The 15,006-nt window shown below is 52.7% G+C and overlaps 10 non-coding genes across 10 annotated transcripts; 8 read left to right on the forward strand and 2 right to left on the reverse strand.

Moving 5' to 3' along the window:
- Positions 1-171: 171 nt before the first annotated feature.
- Positions 172-243, forward strand: TRNAW-CCA (transfer RNA tryptophan (anticodon CCA)). The gene has a single exon. It is a non-coding gene; the product is annotated as a tRNA-Trp (tRNA).
- Positions 244-2,088: 1,845 nt separating this feature from the next.
- On the forward strand, positions 2,089-2,162 carry TRNAN-GUU (transfer RNA asparagine (anticodon GUU)). Its single transcript has one exon. It is a non-coding gene; the product is annotated as a tRNA-Asn (tRNA).
- Positions 2,163-2,415: 253 nt separating this feature from the next.
- TRNAW-CCA (transfer RNA tryptophan (anticodon CCA)) lies at positions 2,416-2,487 on the forward strand. Its single transcript has one exon. It is a non-coding gene; the product is annotated as a tRNA-Trp (tRNA).
- A 1,848-nt stretch (positions 2,488-4,335) lies between these two features.
- TRNAN-GUU (transfer RNA asparagine (anticodon GUU)) lies at positions 4,336-4,409 on the forward strand. The gene has a single exon. It is a non-coding gene; the product is annotated as a tRNA-Asn (tRNA).
- A 253-nt stretch (positions 4,410-4,662) lies between these two features.
- On the forward strand, positions 4,663-4,734 carry TRNAW-CCA (transfer RNA tryptophan (anticodon CCA)). The gene has a single exon. It is a non-coding gene; the product is annotated as a tRNA-Trp (tRNA).
- Positions 4,735-6,890: 2,156 nt separating this feature from the next.
- On the forward strand, positions 6,891-6,962 carry TRNAW-CCA (transfer RNA tryptophan (anticodon CCA)). The gene has a single exon. It is a non-coding gene; the product is annotated as a tRNA-Trp (tRNA).
- A 1,845-nt stretch (positions 6,963-8,807) lies between these two features.
- On the forward strand, positions 8,808-8,881 carry TRNAN-GUU (transfer RNA asparagine (anticodon GUU)). The gene has a single exon. It is a non-coding gene; the product is annotated as a tRNA-Asn (tRNA).
- Positions 8,882-11,521: 2,640 nt separating this feature from the next.
- TRNAG-GCC (transfer RNA glycine (anticodon GCC)) lies at positions 11,522-11,592 on the reverse strand. The gene has a single exon. It is a non-coding gene; the product is annotated as a tRNA-Gly (tRNA).
- Positions 11,593-13,622: 2,030 nt separating this feature from the next.
- On the forward strand, positions 13,623-13,694 carry TRNAW-CCA (transfer RNA tryptophan (anticodon CCA)). Its single transcript has one exon. It is a non-coding gene; the product is annotated as a tRNA-Trp (tRNA).
- A 71-nt stretch (positions 13,695-13,765) lies between these two features.
- On the reverse strand, positions 13,766-13,836 carry TRNAG-GCC (transfer RNA glycine (anticodon GCC)). The gene has a single exon. It is a non-coding gene; the product is annotated as a tRNA-Gly (tRNA).
- Between the last annotated feature and the right edge of the window lie 1,170 nt (positions 13,837-15,006).

The raw sequence follows: 15,006 nt of genomic DNA on the forward strand, positions 1-15,006 counted from the left end.
ATGCTCTATCTCAACATTTCTATCTTCTCTCATCTCTTCACCTCTAGTCATTTCCACCAATAGGACTGGAAACGGGCCACAAAGCCTTCTACTTTAACCACAGGCGTACTGAGGGCCAATAAAAGGCACAGAAGCATTTCTTGATCCGGGGCTGAGAACTGCATGCACAGGGACCTCGTGGCGCAACGGTAGCGCGTCTGACTCCAGATCAGAAGGTTGCGTGTTCAAATCACGTCGGGGTCACTCTTTGACATTTTTTTCCCCACCAAGTCTATATCTCTGACTTCTAAAGCAAAGCCAAAAGAAGGGCGCTTTGCATTGGCCGGGAATCGAACCCGGGCCTCCCGCGTGGCAGGTGAGAATTCTACCACTGAACCACCAATGCTTCACTTACATATCCTGAGCAGAGAGCCCTGCCGTAGACAGTAGTGATGAGGCCCATGCATTTGCATGGGACACCTATGAACAAAGTTTGCATGGCAAGCCTTGGACTGCCAAACGTTCACATGCTGATGGCAGGAATCAGATGCAGGAGACTGAAACTATGAATGTTTCTGCTTTTGCTAAGGACAGTGGTTTGGGGCCAGTGTTGTGCTTGACAGAGCACGACATCAGCCTGCTCTCTGGCTGCTCCCGGGAGAAGTGGCTGACAGAAAGCACCCTCCAGACCACCAGCAATCTTGTGTTTCACAACATGCCACTGTCACTGGACTTTCCTTCTGGGAAAGCCTAGTCACTGACCTGGCCAGATTCCCTGTCCTCCCCAAAATCCTGGGGAGAAACGGGCAGAGTTCTGCGCCCTGCGCCCTCTTTCGCGTCCCTAACGCGCTCCCAACGCGCCCTACAGCCCTGGTCGGGCACAGCCCTGGTCGGGCTCATACCACTGGGGCCTCTGCCGAGGAAGAGCCCCGGAAGCCTAGGGCCAGGCCTATTGCACAGGCATCTTAGACCAGGCCATTCCGGGATTGCTGTGTTTCACGTCCTGCCCTTCAACACTCCTGGGAGGGCTTTCCCTGAGAACCCTCATGTCTCTGCCCTCCCAGGAGGCTGTGGTTCTATGCAAAATAGGGGGTGCACCACGAGCCGTCCCCTTTCCTCTCTCTCGCCAATATCTTTCACCAAAGCTGAGCCCTGCAGGTAAATGTATCTATCTGGCTGAGGGGCCAGGGAGGGCCTTTGCCTGCAGTCTTACAAGCCAGAGTGCAGAAAAGGCAGCAGCTCTGGGACCGGGACTCTGCTCAAAGACATATCTAACATGCCACAGTGGAGCTGAGATGGGCAAGACACGTGTCTCACAGGCAGGCAGCAAAACAAGACAGTGGCAGGAAACTATGCTAACAAGGAAAGAGAAAAGTCACGTGTCTCGTGGCCTTCCCACCATTAGACAGTAGTCTGCGCAAGAAAACATCCAACAGTGACAGGACAACCAAGCAAATGACAAACGCTGTGCTGAATAAAGTCATCTTACATGACATTTCGTACAAAGGCCCAGATCATGGGGATGATCGCGCAGAAGCAGCAAGTATCAGAGCCACCGAACCTGAGGTGAGTTACACGAGGAGAAAGGGCGACATGGGGACAGGGGCTAGGGGCTCAGGGAACAGCTAACACAATGCAACCTCGGGTGTGGGGATGCCACTCATTGCGGGTACTGCCCTGGGATTTCCTTTTAGAAAGAATCGCTGGTTAAAGTGTAGTGCACAAAAAACCCAACTCCTCGATTACACTATTAGATAACATCCTTTAACTGCCCCACCCACCCTGTGTGAGTCTCACCCACTTCCCGCCTGCTCCCTCTAGTCTGAGAGTTGTATCTCCACAAAAAACACACAGTGGGGCTCAATGAGCTGCTCATGTCTGACATGGACACCTAAGCAGTGCTGGATTCACAACCTGAAAGCCTGCAAAGGAAAGTGTGCCCGGCAGAAGATAAGCTGCCTGGCAACTCAGAACCTTCTTCTAAGAGAAGTAAGACATGTCACAATGGAGTCTAAGCCTACCTGTCTTATGCCAGGACCTTAGAGCTGCAGGGTGGAGCACAAAGCTAAAAACATATATTGAGTCCCAACACGCTCACTGCAGTGGTTGGTCTCTGTGGCGCAATCGGTTAGCGCGTTCGGCTGTTAACCGAAAGGTTGGTGGTTCAAGCCCACCCAGGGACGTATGCTTTTGCCTACATCAAGTCCTGAATTAAAACACAGCTGTCTGGCTTTGCTCTTAGAGCTCTCGCTTTGCCTGCGTGACATGCTCTATCTCAACATTTCTATCTTCTCTCATCTCTTCACCTCTAGTCATTTCCACCAATAGGACTGGAAACGGGCCACCAAGCCTTCTACTTTAACCACAGGTGTACTGAGGGCCAATAAAAGGCACAGAAGCATTTCTTGATCCGGGGCTGAGAACTGCATGCACAGGGACCTCGTGGCGCAACGGTAGCGCGTCTGACTCCAGATCAGAAGGTTGCGTGTTCAAATCACGTCGGGGTCACTCTTTGACATTTTTTTCCCCACCAAGTCTATATCTCTGACTTCTAAAGCAAAGCCAAAAGAAGGACGCTTTGCATTGGCCGGGAATCGAACCCAGGCCTCCCGCGTGGCAGGCGAGAATTCTACCACTGAACCACCAATGCTTCACTTACATAGGCTGAGCAGAGAGCCCTGCCGTAGACAGTAGTGATGAGGCCCATGCATTCGCATGGGACACCTATGAACAAAGTTTGCATGGCAAGCCTTGGACTGCCAAACGTTCACATGCTGATGGCAGGAATCAGATGCAGGAGACTGAAACTATGAATGTTTCTGCTTTTGCTAAGGACAGTGGTTTGGGGCCAGTGTTGTGCTTGACAGAGCACGACATCAGCCTGCTCTCTGGCTGCTCCCGGGAGAAGTGGCTGACAGAAAGCACCCTCCAGACCACCAGCAATCTTGTGTTTCACAACATGCCACTGTCACTGGACTTTCCTTCTGGGAAAGCCTAGTCACTGACCTGGCCAGATTCCCTGTCCTCCCCAAAATCCTGGGGAGAAACGGGCAGAGTTCTGCACCCTGCGCCCTCTTTCGCGTCCCTAACGCGCTCCCAACGCGCCCTACAGCCCTGGTCGGGCACAGCCCTGGTCGGGCTCATACCACTGGGGCCTCTGCCGAGGAAGAGCCCCGGAAGCCTAGGGCCAGGCCTATTGCACAGGCATCTTAGACCAGGCCATTCCGGGATTGCTGTGTTTCACGTCCTGCCCTTCAACACTCCTGGGAGGGCTTTCCCTGAGAACCCTCATGTCTCTGCCCTCCCAGGAGGCTGTGGTTCTATGCAAAATAGGGGGTGCACCACGGGCCGTCCCCTTTCCTCTCTCTCGCCAATATCTTTCACCAAAGCTGAGCCCTGCAGGTAAATGTATCTATCTGGCTGAGGGGCCAGGGAGGGCCTTTGCCTGCAGTCTTACAAGCCAGAGTGCAGAGAAGGCAGCAGCTCTGGGACCGGGACTCTGCTCAAAGACATATCTAACATGCCACAGTGGAGCTGAGATGGGCAAGACACGTGTCTCACAGGCTGGCAGCACACCAAGACAGTGGCAGGAAACTATGCTAACAAGGAAAGAGAAAAGTCACGTGTCTCGTGGCCTTCCCACCATTAGACAGTAGTCTGCGCAAGAAAACATCCAACAGTGACAGGACAACCAAGCAAATGACAAACGCCGTGCTGAATAAAGTCATCTTACATGACATTTCGTACAAAGGCCCAGATCATGGGGATGATCGCGCAGCAGAAGCAGCAAGTATCAGAGCCACCGAACCTGGGGTGAGTTACACGAGGAGAAAGGGCGACATGGGGACAGGGGCTATGGGCTCAGGGAACAGCTACCACAATGCAACCTCGGGTGTGGGGATGCCACTCATTGCGGGTACTGCCCTGGGATTTCCTTTTAGAAAGAATCGCTGGTTAAAGTGTAGTGCACAAACAAACCAACTCCTCGATTACACTATTAGATAACATCCTTTAACTGCCCCACCCACCCTGTGTGAGTCTCACCCACTTCCCGCCTGCTCCCTCTAGTCTGAGAGTTGTATCTCCACAAAAAACACACAGTGGGGCTCAATGAGCTGCTCATGTCTGACATGGACACCTAAGCAGTGCTGGATTCACAACCTGAAAGCCTGCAAAGGAAAGTGTGCCCGGCAGAAGATAAGCTGCCTGGCAACTCAGAACCTTCTTCTAAGAGAAGTAAGACATGTCACAATGGAGTCTAAGCCTACCTGTCTTATGCCAGGACCTAAGAGCTGCAGGCAGGAGCACAAAGGTAAAAACATATATTGAGTCCCAACACGCTCACTGCGGTGGTTGGTCTCTGTGGCGCAATCGGTTAGCGCGTTCGGCTGTTAACCGAAAGGTTGGTGGTTCAAGCCCACCCAGGGACGTATGCTTTTGCCTACATCAAGTCCTGAATTAAAACACAGCTGTCTGGCTTTGCTCTTAGAGCTCTCGCTTTGCCTGCGTGACATGCTCTATCTCAACATTTCTATCTTCTCTCATCTCTTCACCTCTAGTCATTTCCACCAATAGGACTGGAAACGGGCCACCAAGCCTTCTACTTTAACCACAGGCGTACTGAGGGCCAATAAAAGGCACAGAAGCATTTCTTGATCCGGGGCTGAGAACTGCATGCACAGGGACCTCGTGGCGCAACGGTAGCGCGTCTGACTCCAGATCAGAAGGTTGCGTGTTCAAATCACGTCGGGGTCACTCTTTGACATTTTTTTCCCCACCAAGTCAATATCTCTGACTTCTAAAGCAAAGCCAAAAGAAGGGCGCTTTGCATTGGCCGGAAATCGAACCTGGGCCTCCCGCGTGGCAGGCGAGAATTCTACCACTGAACCACCAATGCTTCACTTACATAGGCTGAGCAGAGAGCCCTGCCGTAGGCAGTAGTGATGAGGCCCATGCATTCGCATGGGACACCTATGAACAAAGTTTGCATGGCAAGCCTTGGACTGCCAAACGTTCACATGCTGATGGCAGGAATCAGATGCAGGAGTCTGAAACTGTGAATGTTTCTGCTTTTGCTAAGGACAGTGGTTTGGGGCCAGTGTTGTGCTTGACAGAGCACGACATCAGCCTGCTCTCTGGCTGCTCCCAGGAGAAGTGGCTGACAGAAAGCACCCTCCAGACCACCAGCAATCTTGTGTTTCACAACATGCCACTGTCACTGGACTTTCCTTCTGGGAAAGCCTAGTCACTGACCTGGCCAGATTCCCTGTCCTCCCCAAAATACTGGGGAGAAACGGGCAGAGTTCTGCGCCCTGCGCCCTCTTTCGCGCCCCTAACGCGCTCCCAACGCGCCCTACAGCCCTGGTCGGGCTCATACCACTGGGGCCTCTGCCGAGGAAGAGCCCCGGAAGCCTAGGGCCAGGCCTATTGCACAGGCATCTTAGACCAGGCCATTCCGGGATTGCTGTGTTTCACGTCCTGCCCTTCAACACTCCTGGGAGGGCTTTCCCTGAGAACCCTCATGTCTCTCCCCTCCCAGGAGGCTGTGGTTCTATGCAAAATAGGGGGTGCACCACGGGCCGTCCCCTTTCCTCTCTCTCGCCAATATCTTTCACCAAAGCTGAGCCCTGCAGGTAAATGTATCTATCTGGCTGAGGGGCCAGGGAGGGCCTTTGCCTGCAGTCTTACAAGCCAGAGTGCAGAGAAGGCAGCAGCTCTGGGACCGGGACTCTGCTCAAAGACATATCTAACATGCCACAGTGGAGCTGAGATGGGCAAGACACGTGTCTCACAGGCAGGCAGCACAACAAGACAGTGGCAGGAAACTATGCTAACAAGGAATTAGAAAAGTCACGTGTCTCGTGGCCTTCCCACCATTAGACAGTAGTCTGCGCAAGAAAACATCCAACAGTGACAGGACAACCAAGCAAATGACAAACGCTGTGCTGAATAAAGTCATCTTACATGACATTTCGTACAAAGGCCCAGATCATGGGGATGATCGCGCAGAAGCAGCAAGTATCAGAGCCACCGAACCTGAGGTGAGTTACACGAGGAGAAAGGGCGACATGGGGACAGGGGCTAGGGGCTCAGGGAACAGCTACCACAATGCAACCTCGGGTGTGGGGATGCCACTCATTGCGGGTACTGCCCTGGGATTTCCTTTTAGAAAGAATCGCTGGTTAAAGTGTAGTGCACAAAAAACCCAACTCCTCGATTACACTATTAGATAACATCCTTTAACTGCCCCACCCACCCTGTGTGAGTCTCACCCACTTCCCGCCTGCTCCCTCTAGTCTGAGAGTTGTATCTCCACAAAAAACACACAGTGGGGCTCAATGAGCTGCTCATGTCTGACATGGACACCTAAGCAGTGCTGGATTCACAACCTGAAAGCCTGCAAAGGAAAGTGTGCCCGGCAGAAGATAAGCTGCCTGGCAACTCAGAACCTTCTTCTAAGAGAAGTAAGACATGTCACAATGGAGTCTAAGCCTACCTGTCTTATGCCAGGACCTTAGAGCTGCAGGCAGGAGCACAAAGGTAAAAACATATATTGAGTCCCAACACGCTCACTCCGGTGGTTGGTCTCTGTGGCGCAATCGGTTAGCGGGTTTGGCTGTTAACCGAAAGGTTGGTGGTTCAAGCCCACCCAGGGACGTATGCTTTTGCCTACATCAAGTCCTGAATTAAAACACAGCTGTCTGGCTTTGCTCTTAGAGCTCTCGCTTTGCCTGCGTGACATGCTCTATCTCAACATTTCTATCTTCTCTCATCTCTTCACCTCTAGTCATTTCCACCAATAGGACTGGAAACGGGCCACCAAGCCTTCTACTTTAACCACAGGCGTACTGAGGGCCAATAAAAGGCACAGAAGCATTTCTTGATCCGGGGCTGAGAACTGCATGCACAGGGACCTCGTGGCGCAACGGTAGCGCGTCTGACTCCAGATCAGAAGGATGCGTGTTCAAATCACGTCGGGGTCACTCTTTGACATTTTTTTCCCCACCAAGTCTATATCTCTGACTTCTAAAGCAAAGCCAAAAGAAGGGCGCTTTGCATTGGCCAGGAATCGAACCCGGGCCTCCCGCGTGGCAGGCCAGAATTCTACCACTGAACCACCAATGCTTCACTTACATAGGCTGAGCAGAGAGCCCTGCCGTAGACAGTAGTGATGAGGCCCATGCATTCGCATGGGACACCTATGAAGAAAGTTTGCATGGCAAGCCTTGGACTGCCAAACGTTCACATGCTGATGGCAGGAATCAGATGCAGGAGACTGAAACTATGAATGTTTCTGCTTTTGCTAAGGACAGTGGTTTGGGGCCAGTGTTGTGCTTGACAGAGCACGACATCAGCCTGCTCTCTGGCTGCTCCCGGGAGAAGTGGCTGACAGAAAGCACCCTCCAGACCACCAGCAATCTTGTGTTTCACAACATGCCACTGTCACTGGACTTTCCTTCTGGGAAAGCCTAGTCACTGACCTGGCCAGATTCCCTGTCCTCCCCAAAATCCTGGGGAGAAACGGGCAGAGTTCTGCGCCCTGCGCCCTCTTTCGCGTCCCTAACGCGCTCCCAACGCGCCCTACAGCCCTGGTCGGGCACAGCCCTGGTCGGGCTCATACCACTGGGGCATCTGCCGAGGAAGAGCCCCGGAAGCCTAGGGCCAGGCCTATTGCACAGGCATCTTAGACCAGGCCATTCCGGGATTGCTGTGTTTCACGTCCTGCCCTTCAACACTCCTGGGAGGGCTTTCCCTGAGAACCCTCATGTCTCTGCCCTCCCAGGAGGCTGTGGTTCTATGCAAAATAGGGGGTGCACCACGGGCCGTCCCCTTTCCTCTCTCTCGCCAATATCTTTCACCAAAGCTGAGCCCTGCAGGTAAATGTATCTATCTGGCTGAGGGGCCAGGGAGGGCCTTTGCCTGCAGTCTTACAAGCCAGAGTGCAGAGAAGGCATCAGCTCTGGGACCGGGACTCTGCTCAAAGACATATCTAACATGCCACAGTGGAGCTGAGATGGGCAAGACACGTGTCTCACAGGCAGGCAGCACAACAAGACAGTGTCAGGAAACTATGCTAACAAGGAAAGAGAAAAGTCATGTGTCTCGTGGCCTTCCCACCATTAGACAGTAGTCTGCGCAAGAAAACATCCAACAGTGACAGGACAACCAAGCAAATGACAAACGCCGTGCTGAATAAAGTCATCTCACATGACATTTCGTACAAAGGCCCAGATCATGGGGATGATCGCGCAGAAGCAGCAAGTATCAGAGCCACCGAACCTGAGGTGAGTTACACGAGGAGAAAGGGCGACATGGGGACAGGGGCTAGGGGCTCAGGGAACAGCTACCACAATGCAACCTCGGGTGTGGGGATGCCACTCATTGCGGGTACTGCCCTGGGATTTCCTTTTAGAAAGAATCGCTGGTTAAAGTGTAGTGCACAAAAAACCCAACTCCTCGATTACACTATTAGATAACATCCTTTAACTGCCCCACCCACCCTGTGTGAGTCTCACCCACTTCCCGCCTGCTCCCTCTAGTCTGAGAGTTGTATCTCCACAAAAAACACACAGTGGGGCTCAATGAGCTGCTCATGTCTGACATGGACACCTAAGCAGTGCTGGATTCACAACCTGAAAGCCTGCAAAGGAAAGTGTGCCCGGCAGAAGATAAGCTGCCTGGCAACTCAGAACCTTCTTCTAAGAGAAGTAAGACATGTCACAATGGAGTCTAAGCCTACCTGTCTTATGCCAGGACCTTAGAGCTGCAGGCAGGAGCACAAAGGTAAAAACATATATTGAGTCCCAACACGCTCACTGCGGTGGTTGGTCTCTGTGGCGCAATCGGTTAGCGCGTTCGGCTGTTAACCGAAAGGTTGGTGGTTCAAGCCCACCCAGGGACGTATGCTTTTGCCTACATCAAGTCCTGAATTAAAACACAGATGTCTGGCTTTGCTCTTAGAGCTCTCGCTTTGCCTGCGTGACATGCTCTATCTCAACATTTCTATCTTCTCTCATCTCTTCACCTCTAGTCATTTCCACCAATAGGACTGGAAACGGGCCACCAAGCCTTCTACTTTAACCACAGGCGTACTGAGGGCCAATAAAAGGCACAGAAGCATTTCTTGATCCGGGGCTGAGAACTGCATGCACAGGGACCTCGTGGCGCAACGGTAGCGCGTCTGACTCCAGATCAGAAGGTTGCGTGTTCAAATCACGTCAGGGTCACTCTTTGACATTTTTTTCACCACCAAGTCTATATCTCTGACTTCTAAAGCAAAGCCGAAAGAAGGGCGCTTTGCATTGGCCGGGAATCGAACCCAGGCCTCCCGCGTGGCAGACGAGAATTCTCCCACTAAACCACCAATGCTTCACTTACATAGGCTGAGCAGAGAGCCCTGCCGTAGACAGTAGTGATGAGGCCCATGCATTCGCATGGGACACCTATGAACAAAGTTTGCATGGCAAGCCTTGGACTGCCAAACGTTCACATGCTGATGGCAGGAATCAGATGCAGGAGACTGAAACTATTAATGTTTCTGCTTTTGCTAAGGACAGTGGTTTGGGGCCAGTGTTGTGCTTGACAGAGCACGACATCAGCCTGCTCTCTGGCTGCTCCCGGGAGAAGTGGCTGACAGAAAGCACCCTCCAGACCACCAGCAATCTTGTGTTTCACAACATGCCACTGTCACTGGACTTTCCTTCTGGGAAAGCCTAGTCACTGACCTGGCCAGATTCCCTGTCCTTCCGAAAATCCTGGGGAGAAACGGGCAGAGTTCTGCGCCCTGCTCCCTCTTTCGCATCCCTAACGCGCTCCCAACGCGCCCTACAGCCCTGGTCGGGCACAGCCCTGGTCGGGCTCATACCACTGGGGCCTCTGCCGAGGGAGAGCCCCGGAAGCCTAGGGCCAGGCCTATTGCACAGGCATCTTAGACCAGGCCATTCCGGGATTGCTGTGTTTCACGTCCTGCCCTTCAACACTCCTGGGAGGGCTTTCCCTGAGAATCCTCATGTCTCTGCCCTCCCAGGAGGCTGTGGTTCTATGCAAAATAGGGGGTGCACCACGGGCCGTCCCCTTTCCTCTCTCTCGCCAATATCTTTCACCAAAGCTGAGCCCTGCAGGTAAATGTATCTATCTGGCTGAGGGGCCAGGGAGGGCCTTTGCCTGCAGTCTTACAAGCCAGAGTGCAGAGAAGGCAGCAGCTCTGGGACCGGGACTCTGCTCAAAGACATATCTAACATGCCACAGTGGAGCTGAGATGGGCAAGACACGTGTCTCACAGGCAGGCAGCACAACAAGACAGTGGCAGGAAACTATGCTAACAAGGAAAGAGAAAAGTCACGTGTCTCGTGGCCTTCCCACCATTAGACAGTAGTCTGCGCAAGAAAACATCCAACAGTGACAGGACAACCAAGCAAATGACAAACACTGTGCTGAATAAAGTCATCTTACATGACATTTCGTACAAAGGCCCAGATCATGGGGATGATCGCGCAGAAGCAGCAAGTATCAGAGCCACCGAACCTGAGGTGAGTTACACGAGGAGAAAGGGCGACATGGGGACAGGGGCTAGGGGCTCAGGGAACAGCTACCACAATGCAACCTCGGGTGTGGGGATGCCACTCATTGCGGGTACTGCCCTGGGATTTCCTTTTAGAAAGAATCGCTGGTTAAAGTGTAGTGCACAAAAAACCCAACTCCTCGATTACACTATTAGATAACATCCTTTAACTGCCCCACCCACCCTGTGTGAGTCTCACCCACTTCCCGCCTGCTCCCTCTAGTCTGAGAGTTGTATCTCCACAAAAAACACACAGTGGCGCTCAATGAGCTGCTCATGTCTGACATGGACACCTAAGCAGTGCTGGATTCACAACCTGAAAGCCTGCAAAGGAAAGTGTGCCCGGCAGAAGATAAGCTGCCTGGCAACTCAGAACCTTCCTCTAAGAGAAGTAAGACATGTCACAATGGAGTCTAAGCCTACCTGTCTTATGCCAGGACCTTAGAGCTGCAGGCAGGAGCACAAAGGTAAAAACATATATTGAGTCCCAACACGCTCACTGCGGTGGTTGGTCTCTGCGGCGCAATCGGTTAGTGCGTTCGGCTGTTATCCGAAAGGTTGGTGGTTTAAGCCCACCCAGGGACGTATGCTTTTGCCTACATCAAGTCCTGAATTATAACACAGCTGTCTGGCTTTGCTCTTAGAGCTCTCGCTTTGCCTGCGTGACATGCTCTATCTCAACATTTCTATCTTCTCTCATCTCTTCACCTCTAGTCATTTCCACCAATAGGACTGGAAACGGGCCACCAAGCCTTCTACTTTAACCACAGGCGTACTGAGGGCCAATAAAAGGCACAGAAGCATTTCTTGATCCGGGGCTGAGAACTGCATGCACAGGGACCTCGTGGTGCAACGGTAGCGCGTCTGACTCCAGATCAGAAGGTTGCGTGTTCAAATCACGTCAGGGTCACTCTTTGACATTTTTTTCCCCACCAAGTCTATATCTCTGACTTCTAAAGCAAAGCCAAAAGAAGGGCGCTTTGCATTGGCCGGGAATCGAACCCGGGCCTCCCGCGTGGCAGGCGAGAATTCTACCACTGAACCACCAATGCTTCACTTACATAGGCTGAGCAGAGAGCCCTGCCGTAGACAGTAGTGATGAGGCCCATGCATTCGCATGGGACACCTATGAACAAAGTTTGCATGGCAAGCCTTGGACTGCCAAACGTTCACATGCTGATGGCAGGAATCAGATGCAGGAGACTGAAACTATGAATGTTTCTGCTTTTGCTAAGGACAGTGGTTTGGGGCCAGTGTTGTGCTTGACAGAGCACGACATCAGCCTGCTCTCTGGCTGCTCCCGGGAGAAGTGGCTGACAGAAAGCACCCTCCAGACCACCAGCAATCTTGTGTTTCACAACATGCCACTGTCACTGGACTTTCCTTCTGGGAAAGCCTAGTCACTGACCTGGCCAGATTCCCTGTCCTCCCCAAAATCCTGGGGAGAAACGGGCAGAGTTCTGCGCCCTGCGCCCTCTTTCGCGTCCCTAACGCGCTCCCAATGCGCCCTACAGCCCTGGTCGGGCACAGCCCTGGTCGGGCTCATACCACTGGGGCCTCTGCCGAGGAAGAGCCCCGGAAGCCTAGGGCCAGGCCTATTGCACAGGCATCTTAGACCAGGCCATTCCGGGATTGCTGTGTTTCACGTCCTGCCCTTCAACACTCCTGGGAGGGCTTTCCCTGAGAACCCTCATGTCTCTCCCCTCCCAGGAGGCTGTGGTTCTATGCAAAATAGGGGGTGCACCACGGGCCGTCCCCTTTCCTCTCTCTCGCCAATATCTTTCACCAAAGCTGAGCCCTGCAGGTAAATGTATCTATCTGGCTGAGGGGCTAGGGAGGGCCTTTGCCTGCAGTCTTACAAGCCAGAGTGCAGAGAAGGCAGCAGCTCTGGGACCGGGACTCTGCTCAAAGACATATCTAACATGCCACAGTGGAGCTGAGATGGGCAAGACACGTGTCTCACAGGCAGGCAGCACAACAAGACAGTGGCAGGAAACTATGCTAACAAGGAAAGAGAAAAGTCACGTGTCTCGTGGCCTTCCCACCATTAGACAGTAGTCTGCGCAAGAAAACATCCAACAGTGACAGGACAACCAAGCAAATGACAAACGCTGTGCTGAATAAAGTCATCTTACATGACATTTCGTACAAAGGCCCAGATCATGGGGATGATCGCGCAGAAGCAGCAAGTATCAGAGCCACCGAACCTGAGGTGAGTTACACGAGGAGAAAGGGCGACATGGGGACAGGGGCTAGGGGCTCAGGGAACAGCTACCACAATGCAACCTCGGGTGTGGGGATGCCACTCATTGCGGGTACTGCCCTGGGATTTCCTTTTAGAAAGAATCGCTGGTTAAAGTGTAGTGCACAAAAAACCCAACTCCTCGATTACACTATTAGATAACATCCTTTAACTGCCCCACCCACCCTGTGTGAGTCTCACCCACTTCCCGCCTGCTCCCTCTAGTCTGAGAGTTGTATCTCCACAAAAAACACACAGTGGGGCTCAATGAGCTGCTCATGTCTGACATGGACACCTAAGCAGTGCTGGATTCACAACCTGAAAGCCTGCAAAGGAAAGTGTGCCCGGCAGAAGATAAGCTGCCTGGCAACTCAGAACCTTCTTCTAAGAGAAGTAAGACATGTCACAATGGAGTCTAAGCCTACCTGTCTTATGCCAGGACCTTAGAGCTGCAGGCAGGAGCACAAAGGTAAAAACATATATTGAGTCCCAACACGCTCACTGCAGTGGTTGGTCTCTGTGGCGCAATCGGTTAGCGCGTTTGGCTGTTAACCGAAAGGTTGGTGGTTCAAGCCCACCCAGGGACGTATGCTTTTGCCTACATCAAGTCCTGAATTAAAACACAGCTGTCTGGCTTTGCTCTTAGAGCTCTCGCTTTGCCTGCGTGACATGCTCTATCTCAACATTTCTATCTTCTCTCATCTCTTCACCTCTAGTCATTTCCACCAATAGGACTGGAAACAGGCCACAAAGCCTTCTACTTTAACCACAGGCGTACTGTGGGCCAATAAAAGGCACAGAAGCATTTCTTGATCCGGGGCTGAGAACTGCATGCACAGGGACCTCGTGGCGCAACGGTAGCGCGTCTGACTCCAGATCAGAAGGTTGCGTGTTCAAATCACGTCGGGGTCACTCTTTGACATTTTTTTCCCCACCAAGTCTATATCTCTGACTTCTAAAGCAAAGCCAAAAGAAGGGCGCTTTGCATTGGCCGGGAATCGAACCCGGGCCTCCCGCGTGGCAGGCGAGAATTCTACCACTGAACCACCAATGCTTCACTTACATAACCTGAGCAGAGAGCCCTGCCGTAGACAGTAGTGATGAGGCCCATGCATTCGCATGGGACACCTATGAACAAAGTTTGCATGGCAAGCCTTGGACTGCCAAACGTTCACATGCTGATGGCAGGAATCAGATGCAGGAGACTGAAACTATGAATGTTTCTGCTTTTGCTAAGGACAGTGGTTTGGGGCCAGTGTTGTGCTTGACAGAGCACGACATCAGCCTGCTCTCTGGCTGCTCCCGGGAGAAGTGGCTGACAGAAAGCACCCTCCAGACCACCAGCAATCTTGTGTTTCACAACATGCCACTGTCACTGGACTTTCCTTCTGGGAAAGCCTAGTCACTGACCTGGCCAGATTCCCTGTCCTCCCCAAAATCCTGGGGAGAAACGGGCAGAGTTCTGCGCCCTGCGCCCTCTTTCGCGTCCCTAACGCGCTCCCAACGCGCCCTACAGCCCTGGTCGGGCACAGCCCTGGTCGGGCTCATACCACTGGGGCCTCTGCCGAGGAAGAGCCCCGGAAGCCTAGGGCCAGGCCTATTGCACAGGCATCTTAGACCAGGCCATTCCGGGATTGCTGTGTTTCACGTCCTGCCCTTCAACACTCCTGGGAGGGCTTTCCCTGAGAACCCTCATGTCTCTGCCCTCCCAGGAGGCTGTGGTTCTATGCAAAATAGGGGGTGCACCACGAGCCGTCCCCTTTCCTCTCTCTCGCCAATATCTTTCACCAAAGCTGAGCCCTGCAGGTAAATGTATCTATCTGGCTGAGGGGCCAGGGAGGGCCTTTGCCTGCAGTCTTACAAGCCAGAGTGCAGAGAAGGCAGCAGCTCTGGGACCGGGACTCTGCTCAAAGACATATCTAACATGCCACAGTGGAGCTGAGATGGGCAAGACACGTGTCTCACAGGCAGGCAGCACAACAAGACAGTGGCAGGAAAATATGCTAACAAGGAAAGAGAAAAGTCACGTGTCTCGTGGCCTTCCCACCATTAGACAGTAGTCTGCACAAGAAAACATCCAACAGTGACAGGACAACCAAGCAAATGACAAACGCTGTGCTGAATAAAGTCATCTTACATGACATTTCGTACAAAGGCCCAGATCATGGGGATGATCGCGCAGAAGCAGCAAGTATCAGAGCCACCGAACCTGAGGTGAGTTACA

The sequence above is a fragment of the Pleurodeles waltl genome, chromosome 4_1 (assembly GCF_031143425.1).
Source record: "Pleurodeles waltl isolate 20211129_DDA chromosome 4_1, aPleWal1.hap1.20221129, whole genome shotgun sequence".
In the NCBI taxonomy this organism is placed as follows: domain Eukaryota; kingdom Metazoa; phylum Chordata; class Amphibia; order Caudata; family Salamandridae; genus Pleurodeles; species Pleurodeles waltl.